This window comes from Chinchilla lanigera, unplaced genomic scaffold (assembly GCF_000276665.1).
Source record: "Chinchilla lanigera isolate Chin_1 unplaced genomic scaffold, ChiLan1.0 scaffold00091, whole genome shotgun sequence".
In the NCBI taxonomy this organism is placed as follows: Eukaryota; Metazoa; Chordata; class Mammalia; order Rodentia; family Chinchillidae; genus Chinchilla; species Chinchilla lanigera.
The window spans coordinates 2,488,829-2,500,528 of NW_004955492.1; positions in this window are offsets into that span (position 1 = coordinate 2,488,829).

The following is an 11,700-nucleotide window of genomic DNA, read 5'->3' on the forward strand; positions in this document are numbered from 1 at the left end:
GGAGTAGCAGAGAGCAAGCCTCTTTCCCTCCCTTATATTGTACGCAAGCTGCCCGCCCTAGGGCGGGTGCAGCATTCACATCCATAATCCCAGCATTGGACCATGAATCAATCACCAACTCTAGAAGCCTGCCTCATGACTGCATGAGGTTTTGGGGGGACATCTAGACACAAACCATAACACCAGCATTCTAGGCAATGGTGGTTTTCTGTATGAAATTCTTCAAGGGAAACTGAAAGCTATAAACGTCCCTAGAAGAAAGACTCAAGAAACAAGTTCTCAAGCTATAATTTAGGCCAAACTAAATCTTACCCAAAACCCGTTGCCCATTATACATGTGACAAGAGAATTGAATCAATTCACAATTACCTAGAGGTTTATCCAGTCCACTGAAATTCTAACAAACAAATGCCCAGGTTCAGGCTTTGCTTTCTTGATGAAGGGGTCAAGATAGCTTACAGCACAGCTTACTTACTATTAGCATTACTACTGCTGTGGCTGAATTTAGCTTACAAAATAACAACAGATTAATTTTTTTCCTTCACAAATCTACTCTTTGACACATTCTCTTTTCTCTCTCAATTGCCATTTAAAATGTTTTTGTTTTTTTTGTTTTCTGGATAGGCTGTTCTTAACTCATCAATTTAATTCATGTTTTGTTTCCCAACATCATTTGTAAGCTAATTGCTACAGACTCAGGAAATATTGTATCCAACAAGCATTTTAGATAAATGTTAATTAGGTTCCCAGGCCATCCAAGTATGACTTAACACAGAGGATAACTATGTCTGGTATTTTACAACCTTTTGGTCCCACAAAACCTCCATTCACTCACATTTCTCTTCCCTTAAGGATATGGATCCTTAGTTCCCCAGGATACAATTCCCTTTCTGGCAAGAGAAAGAAAAAGCTAAATAATCCTGGGCAATTGTTATTTGTTATTTTCCACTTTTGTACAAAGATAAAGCTCTTTAGAAAAAGTCCCTCTTCATTTTTACATAAATCCATTGAAAAGAAAATCCTGCCACATGTTAAATCCTTTGGAAGTTGTTTTCATAATTTAATCTTCATTTGAATTATTTCTGAAGATTCTGATTTACTTTATCTAGAATTGGGCCTAAGAATTTGCTCCATAAACTAAGTCCCTGATGAAATCTTCTATAATAATGGGATATAATTACAAAGAATAAAATGCATACCTCAATTTTTTCTCCTGTGTGGATGCTAGGGATTGAGCCAAGAGCCTATGCATGATAGGCGTGCACTCAACCACTGAGCTATGTCCCCATATAAGCTATAATAGCCTCAAGTATTCAGTTTGAGTCTTGATGGTGTTGCATCCATGTAACCGTCACTTCAAACAAGATTATAAAACATTTTCATCCTTCAGAAAGTTCCCTAATATATCTTTCCCATTCCCTTTCCCTACACTGAATGGGAAGCACTCTCCAACTTCCTTCAACACTGATCAGGCTTTACTGTTTTAGAATTTCATACAAATGGAATCACTACTGTATCTGGTTTCTACCACTCACACTGTTTTCAGATTCATCTGTGTAACTGCATCCATCATTGGTATGCTGCTTTTCACAGGTAAATAGCATTTTATTGCATGAATATATTACCAAACAGTTTACTCATTATTTAGTTCATGTGCATTTCCAATTTAAGGTTACTATGAAGAAAACTACTACTGCAAACATTTGCATGCAAGTATTTTTGTGGACATATGTTTTCATTATTTGTGCATGTGGTTTAAATATATGGGTGAAAAATTATTAAATCACAGGTGGTCATTTCCTAGTTTTATACTGTCAAGCAGTTCTCCAAAGAAGTTGTACCATTTTACACTGACACTACTCATGTATGAGAGTTCAGCTTGCTGTACCTCTTCCTTGCATTTTATATTTGCAGACTTTCAAACTTTGGCCATCACAATACATGCAAAATAGCACTTCACTGTAGCTTAATTTGCATTTCCTAAAACCTGTGATTTCAATATTTTTCAATGCACCTGTTGGCCATTCCATTGTCCTCTTTTGAAAAATGTCTGTTCAACATGTAGCCTATTTTTATATGTTATTTTCTGTCTGCTATATGGAGGATTTTTAATTATTTTCTAAATTTGATTACCATATCATATATTTGTATTGTGACTATCTCTTCTCAGTCTGGGTCTTGCCTGTTAATTTTCTTAATGACATCTCTGAAGAACAGACATTTTGATTTTGATGATGTTCAGTTCAAATAATTTCTTATATTATTTGTGCTTTTTGTGCTCTTTCTAATAAATTTTATCTACTCAAGATCTCAAGAATATACAATCATGCATCCTTTAAGAAGGTTTAGGCTATACCTTTTTATATGTAGGTCTGTGATCCAACTTGAACCACTTTTTGTATACTGAGCTAGAATTTTTAAAAATTTTTCATATCTATATCCTGCTGTTCTAGCACTATTCACAAAAATATGTCCTTTCCTTATTGACAGCATAGGCATTGATTTATATCTGGATCCTCTATTCTATTCTATTCAGTTAAACTATTTGTTTTTTTTAATGCAAATTTGACAGCATGTTTATTACTGTAGCTTTGAAGTTGGTGGATAATTTTAATGCTCTTTTTTTCTGTTTTGAAAGTGTTTGGCTATATTACAGTCTTTGTATTACCATATAAGCCTTAAAATCATCTTGTTAATTTCCAAAGAGGTTTTGCTGAGAATTTGCTTGAAATTGCATTGAGTTATATCTTAATGATATTCTTTTACAACTCATAGATATGATGATTTTTTCTTTTATCTAGGTCATCTTTATTCTCAGCAGTACTTTATAGTATTCAATGTATAGCACTTGAACATATATTACTTTTATTGCTAGATAATAGGTGGGAGCTTTTTGGTCCTATTGAAAACAGTATTCTTATACTAGTTTTCAGTTATTGATTGGCAGTATTGATTGGCAGTATTGGCACTATAATGGGCAACCTATCTGGTACCCCTCCTGTCTCTCAGGAGCTATTCCTATTCCCCATTCCCCATTCCTATTCTCCAATAAATTTTCCTACCTTAACCTCAAAAGAAAAAAAAAAGAAAGGAGAGAAATATAAGCTAGGCATAGTGGTGCATGCCTATAATCCCAGCACTGGGAGGTGGAAGAAAGAAGGCCCCTCAGTTCAAGTCCAGCATGTGAAATTTAAAAAGACCTTGTTTGTAAATAAGAATTTGAAAATGAGGAAGAGAGCTGTAGCTATGTGAAGGCTCTGGGTTCATGCCCCAGTAACAAAGAGAGACAGAGACAGAAATAGAAATTAAATTTATATATATATGAATATGAATTTTTTTATTTTGTATCCCACTATCTTGTTAAATATTTACTATTTCTAGTGGATGCTTTCGTAAAATCTATAGGAGTCATAAACTGAATATCACATCCTAATCCCTGGAAGTTGTAGATATTATCTTATATGGCAAAGTAAAACAAAAAGAGATAACAATAATAAATAGATATGCACCAAATAACAGTGCACCTAATGATATCAAACAAATAATGAACAAGAAAAATCAAATAAGCACTAATACAATTGTACTGGGGGACCTATCACAAATAGATCAACTAAACAAAAAGTTGACAAAGAAATATCAGAACTGACGAAAATCTGGGAACAACTGAACTTAGTAGATGTGTACAGAGTGTTCTACCACTTAACATGAGAATACACATTCTTCTCAGCTGCACAAGGGACTTTCTCTAAAATAGGACACATGAAAGCTCATAGAACATGCTTAAGTAAATGCAAAAGAATTGAAATTATGCCATACATATTATGAGACCATAGTACAGTGAAATTGGAAATCAGTGGCAAAAGACACCACAAAAACTCCATAAATATATGGAAAGTAAATAACACCCATCTGAACAATCAGTGGGTCATAGATAAAATTAAAGAAGAAATCAGACAGTTTCTGCAAATAAACTCTAATGCCAATAATATATACTGGATGAATATCAAACTCACTGAGAGAGAAATTAGGAGAACACCTTTCATAATAGCATCCAAAAAATGAAATACATAGGAATCAATCTGAAGGAAGTCGAAGACCTCTATATTGGAAACTATTTTACTCTGAAAAGGAGACTGAAGAGGATATCAAAAATGGAAAGCTATCCCTTGTTCTTGGATAGGAAGAACCAATAGAGTGAAAATGGCCATATTTCCAAAATTGTTATACAGATTTAATACAATCCTGATCAAAATTCAAATAGCATACCTCACAGAATTAGAGAAAATATTCCTAAAATTTATTTGGAACCAGAAGAGATGTAGAACAGCAAAGGTAATTCTAGGCCACAAAGGCAAGACAAGGGGCACCACAATGAAATTATACTACAAAACTACTACGATCAAAATATCATGGTACTGGCAAAGAATCAAAAACAAAAGCAAAAACAAAAAACCAGACCTGAGGATTAATGGAACATGTTAGAAGATACAAAAACAACTCCAGACATACTTGGCCACCTTATAGACCCAAACACTTTCACTGTAAGAAAGATAGCCTCTTTAATAAATGGTGTTGGAAAAACTGATCATCCACATGCCAGCATTAAAACTGGACTCATGTCTATCACCATGCACTAAACTAAATTTTTTGTCATTTTTCTTTTTTTTGGTACCGGGAATTGAACTCACGACCTTGAGCTTGCCAGGCAGGCACTGTGCCTCTGAGCTAAATCCCCAGCCCCACTAAACTAAAATTAAAATGGATCAGAGATCTAAATATTAAAATTGAAATACTGAACCTTTGCAAGATAGAATAGGTAGAATTAATGAAGACATTGGTGTGGGCAAGAACTCTATGAATAAAATTCCAATCACACAGGAAACAGTGCAAATGCCCATCAACTGATCAATGTATAAAGAAGATATGCTAGGGGCTGGGGATTTAGCTCAGCGGCACAGCACCTGCCTGGCAAGCGCAAGGTCATGAGTTTGATTCCCGGTACCAGAAAAAAAAAAAAGAAGAAGAAGAAGATATGCTGTTCTTTTTTACAATGGAGTACTACTCTTCCATAAAGAAGGATACACTTGAGACATTTTTAGCTAGACAGATACACCTTGAGCCATACTCTTAAGTGAAATAAATCAGACACACAATTGCAAATACCAGATTGTTTCTCTGTGTAAGTAAGCCAAATGTGTAAGTAAATACCAAAATGTATAACAGATATTGTGAAACAGGACAAAAATTGTCAAATGGGAAGGGGAACTAGGGAGGGACGATGGGGAAGAGGATGAAAGGAAGGGAAAAGAAAAAAATAAGAAAAGAAGAAAAAAATGGAAACAAAGCTTTTATATATAAGGCGGGCAAGAGAGTTTGAAAGGTAAGGGAATGTGAACAAATAGAATCAAGTTATATCACATACAGGTACAAATTCCCTATGGTAAATGTGACCAGTATGTGTACTTAAAATGCACTAACAAATGATTAATTAAAAAAGAAAACGATTGGCCTGATGAAGCCATGTGGAAGGAATGCTGGTGAATACCAGAAGCTGGAAGAGGCAAGGAATGGATCCTCCCTAGAACCTCTAGAGGGAATACGGCCTAACACCTTGATCTGGGCCCAGTGAAGTTGAGATCAGACTTCTGGCCTCCAGAATTGTGAGATTATAAAAATTTGTTTTCCTAAAATGCCTAGTTTGGAGTAATTTAGTACAGTAGCCTCAAGACAAAGTTTTAATATAGAAGGTGTGATAGAGAAATATGGTATGTAATTAAACTTAATAAATTTATTACAGTAAAGGATACATTGCCAATAGTGCCCCTCTAGGTAACCCCACACACAAGGGATAAATACATTTATCCCAACACTTGCCACTTTCTGAAACAGTTCTGGAACTCCTCCTTCCTGACTGTCATTACTTGGGCTTCCCTGGCTGCCTTGAGATCCTGAATGAATTCAGAATGTTTACATTTTGTAGTCATTTTGACTTTGGAGAAGAGCCAGAAGTTGCATAGTGCCAGATCCAGTGAAAAGGTGGATGAGAACTCACCATGTTTTCACAAGGCTGCCGTTAACTACATGGCACTCAGCAGCAGCATTCACTGTATTTTTGATACAGTAAAGAACTCAGGAAAGAGGACTTCAAGAATAGTTTCAGAAAGGAGAAGGAACAATGGGATAAGGGGGAACATTTTGAGGAGAATTAGTGGCAATGTATCTTTAACTGTGATAAATTATTATAATTTAAACTTTCACCATAAATTTGGATCACCCTTTCTGTTTTGTTAGCTTTATTATCAGATATTGTTTATAATGAAACTATCTTAAATAGAATTATTTTCATTCTGAAATTACTTATTGTAAATGTTTAGGAATGGAGTTGATTTTGCATACTGATCTTAGATGTGATTGTCTTACTAAATACTGGTAATTTATGTGTGTACATTCATCTCATAGGATTTTATAGGTTTGTATTTCGTAGTCTACAAATAGATTTTATATTTTCCTTTCTAAATTCTATGTCATTTGTTTCCTTTTCTTGCTTAACAAGCCAGGAATTTTAGCATAATATTTCATGGAAGTGATGATAGCACATCCCTTCTTTGTCTTTGTCTTGCTCCTAACAAGAAAACATAAGTTTCAATTTCAGTATATATTTGGCTATTTTTTTCTTTATTCTGTGGTATGGTAGCATTCAGCTACATTCCCAGCCTTTTTCACTTTGTAGTATGAAACAAAGTCTCCCTAAATCACTCAGGCTGGCCTTAATCTTCTGATCCTCCTGCCTCAGCCTCATAAGTAATAGGATTACAGACCTGTACCACAAGTCCCAGCCAGCTATTGTTTTATATCAAGGTACTTGATCAGGTTGAAGGGGCCCTTTTACTCTCTACTTTGTTGACAGGTTAATTTTTACTTCATAAACAGGTGAGTTTTGAGAAATAATTCATGTAATTATGAATATATGAATATATGACTTCAAATAAATCATATAATTTTTCTCCTTTATCATGTTAATGTAGTGAATTTCACTGTTTGATTTTTAAATGTTAAATCAATCTTGCACTATAGGGATATAGCCCACTTGATCTTAATGTATTATACATTGCAAATTTTAATTCCCTAATAGTTTGCTAAGGGTTCTGCATTTACGTTCATGAGGAATAGTGATATATAATTTTTTTTTTTTTTGTCTTTTTGAGACAGGGTCTCTTTATGCAGTTTAGGCCAGCCTTGAGCTCACTTTACAGTCCAGGCTGGTCTCAAACTTGCAACAATCCTGCCTCAGCCTCCCAAGTACTGGGATTGCAGGTGTATACCATCACTCCCAGCATTGTATATAATTATTTTAATCAGGAGTAGGATGACCTCATAAAACAAGTTGGAAAATATTTAATCCTCCTTTAATTTATGAAAGAATTTATGAAACAGTGATAATATTTCTTCCTAAAACATTTGGTAAAATTTACGAGTGAAGTCACATGGGCCTTGGTTTTGCTTTAAGGAAGGATTTTCTCTTCATGATATCTATGTTCTCAGTATGGGACTATTTGGATTTTTCTATTTTGGCTCTTTTTAATACGGAGACATATTTTTCCAAAGATTTGGTCAATTTAATGTACTTTGTTGAATTTATTGCATAAAGTTAATCATAATACTATCTTATTATCCTCAGTGTATGGTGATAGCTTCTAAGTCTCTTCACAGGTTTTTTCTCAGTTATTCTGTCTGCCCCAGCACTTGGCATACTATCCATATCTATTTAGTGAGGGACATGGAGAAGAAACAGGGGGTGTGTACAGACTCACGTTGAGGAGGGGGCTCTTTGATATTCTAATGTATTTTATCAGTCCAAAGATAGGCATTAAAAGCCTGTTTAAGGTTCTGTTGGTTTCTCCATCTTTGATGGATTTCTCCAACCTCACTACTTTATCAGGTATGAAATGACTCTCTTAGCTCCTATGATAGAAAATTGTCACCTAGATTTTTAGTTTATTTAGGTCTATTTCTTCCCTGGTGACCTGGTTGGGACATAAAACATAGCTGTTCCATCCCTTTAGAATGTAGGCTCAGATTTTAGTTTTGAAATTCTTTTTCCCCCACAAATATTCATGTATCATGTCAGAGAATACTTGCTGTGCAGAAAGTTTCAAAAAATACATGTGCCACTTTACTATAAAGTAAAAATGAATGTTGAGAATTTTATACTAAAGCCCTTATATACCGGTCTTGAAAATAACTTTCATCATAAAAAATATGTATCCTTCACTTTTTTAAAAGAATAAAACCCTAGAGTTAGAAATACATAGTTTACTTCTTCAATAAAAAGTTTTATTTTTATTCCATATAAGAACAATCTTTATTCCAGGCAGTAATGCCTAAGCTAAGGAAACAGCACTTTTAATGAATTTTAAAATTAAACTAGAGAGATGTGATTTGACAGTTAGAACAGGAGAATATGATTCCAGATAGGTGCTTTTCCTCCTATAACTTTTTATTATTTATTTGTAATTATTATTTACCATGTCAAACTTTTCCATTTTCCCAGGAGGAAAGAAACTTTTTTCTCATTCTTTGTCAGTACTGTGTGAAATCTAAAGAGAGTCACATGCTTAGTAACTCCCCAAACATACTCAATGAAATAGTAACTGCATACATCATATCTTCCAGAGTTTACATTAAAGGTTCTGCCCATGATGTCATAACTCATGTCTTCTGCTTGGGGTACACAAATTTATATTTTCCTTCTTCTTATGAATCACACCCTGATTTCTGAACAAGATTACCCCAGGTGGAGTCCAGCTAGCACCTTCAGGAGGTCAGGCAGAGTCTTTGCCTGCTTCTTATCTAAAAGATCTGAACTCCAACTTTGCAGCTCACCACACTGGACTTTCTTAACGCACCTTCAGCCCCTTGCTAACTAAGGACTGAGTACACCAAATAAAATACACACCAGCAGGTACGAGTGAAAATAGAACTCAGCACTTTTTAATGACCAGAATGCTTGGTTCCTACTTACCACCTGCCCCCACCACACACATATGCAGCCTCTCCAGTCTGAAGCTCCTCAAACTTAAAATGCACCAAATCTTTACTCTGTACTCCTATAATCCTACACACAAAGGTAAAATGGTTTCAAGACATGTTTGACCTAAGTTTTTGGAAAGTAAATCCCCAGCACTGACTTCACAACAGGAACATAAACTGTCCCCTTTGCACAAATGTGCTATATCATAGAATGTATTTCTCCTTTCCCTTCCAACTCTAAACGATGGATATGTTGACCATATTCCTTGTGATTATGATTTTTTTCTGTAAAAGTGTTTCAAGCTTTAGTAAAATGACTATTAAAGTTTATTATTTTCCCCTTGAACCTAGGAAACCTTTTTTCTTCACTTTATTGAGGGCCCTTTATGGTTCAAAGAAAAGAAAAATCCAATTAAAATGGGCTTAAACAGTAGATTGAGAAAAAATATTTCAGTGGTTAACTTTGAGGTTGACCCTGGCCAGGATCCCATTTCCCACTGTCCATTTTTGGGTCAATGACAATGTTTTGGGATCTAATTAAACTTAGGTAGACTCCCTCCTCTTGTTCTCAGAGTGGCTGCCAATTGTTCTCAGGGACAGTTTCCATCAAACTTAAAATTAGGAAAGAGAGAGTCTCACTGGAAAAATTTCACAGGAAAAACAACAGGTGCCCCAGGAAATGAGTCTTCAAACATCCTTTGCTCTGATTGGATGAGGGCCAACACTGAAACAGCCACTGAAGTGTGAGGATTGGAATACTCCAAATTGTTCAAGCCAATCAGGACCTAGCCACAGTTTGAGAAGGAATCAAAGCCACTGAAGCCTTAAGGCCAAAATGACATGAGTGGATTCCCCAGGAGAAAATCAAGTACATTCCAGGGAAACAACCAACAAATACCCACTATGAACTCCTTGAATGATGCGCACATTAAATTACTCAAATCTCACCATTTTTTATCCTTTACTATAGTAGGCAGTAGGAATAATCACAAATTACCCCAAAAGAAGAAACAGAAACTGAACAATGGACATGAAAGCATCTTTCTTCTGCAAAGATTTATACTAGGAATAGGGTGGGAAATCCCTGTTTCATATTATACAAACTTACACTCAATCATTAAGATTTCTTTTAGTGCTTATTCAAATGTGGATAAAAGCGAAGAATGGGAACCTATCGATGTTCTATAAATTACATTATTTATTTTTAGGCTTTATTGCAAAATATTTAGTCTATCTTTGCACAAATGCACCCTTTTAAAAAAAACAGGGTTTTGGAACCACTAAAATAGTATGCTCAGGCAGGTCAAATCTCAAAACACATGCAAGCTTTTGGCCCTCTGTTAAGGATCACTCATCAGTACCCCCTATTGCTTAGGTAAGTCTGCTGTAAATTTCCCTTCTCATCTGGATAAGAATGATATTCTTCCTTACCTTCTCTCTCTTTTATAGGAAGTCAATTACTCCAGGCCTCACACGAATCCAAAGGCTGTTTTGGTGTCCATTAACTCACCAGTGAGCCACCAGACCCAGAAGTCTTGCCTTTGCAGTGAAGAGCACAGCTGTCCACTGCTGCTGCAGCTCTGTGAGCCGGGCGTTGGCTTGGTGCAAGGCCTCAGCATGAGGAGCAGCCCACTAGCAACATGGAGAACAGCTTTTGCTCCACTAGCAGTTTTTTGGGATCCAAAGACAAAAGAAAGAACTCCCCCAAGTATTTGCTGATGATAGCTCCCAGCCAGAGCAGACCTGGGTTTACATTACCACATCTTCAGTGCCACAGACCTTCAGTTCATACAAAGCCATCATTTTCCCAGAGTCATGCTTGTGTGACTACTTACTCTGAGCCAGGAGTCAGAAAGGTCAGGCCACAGAATATTAAGAGTCACACACAGCCACATACACCTGTCAAAGGCATGTAGCTGGTACAACCTCTCCCAAACCTTTCCATGTAAGTCCAGATTTTGTTACAAAGTCCCTTTTGCCTTTTCGTAACAACTGGTATGGATTGGAGCCATTTGTTTATTCAACAAGATGCAATAACTTCTAATACAAACTGATCAACATCAACAGTAGGATAAACTGCGCTATTTATCCATCTTTCTCCTTCCGACTGTGAGGCTTCACATATCAGTAGAAATGAGAGGCATGACCTCCATCTATTCTCAAAGCTGATGTCAAGGCTCTGGATCAGACCAATGTACAATGTGGGACCAGAAGTAGCCCTGAGGATTTGCTTCAAAACAACAGTAGCTGGACAAGCCAACTACTTAAAATTGAAACTGTTAGCATTCTTTGCCTGGAAGTTATAAGGGAAGGGAAGAAAATGGAAAAGAAGCAGGAAAAGAAGGGAGAAAAATTCTATCTGTTTCAGTTGTGAAAATGAAATAAAATTATTGCATTTATCTGGATGGCTTAATGTACATGTCTAGCCAGGCATAGTGGTATATGCCTGTAATCTTAGCACTCTGAGGGCTGAGGCAGGAGGATCACTGTGAGTTCAAGCCAGCCTGAACTGCATAGTGAAAGCCTATCTCAAAAAGATAGTGTCTTGGTTACTTTTCTCTTACTGCGGGGACAAAATATCTGACGCCCAAAATTAAGGAAGGAAAGGTTTATTTCACTTACAGTTTGTGGAGGTTTCAATCCGTACTTGGCAGATTATAAGGCAGAGTG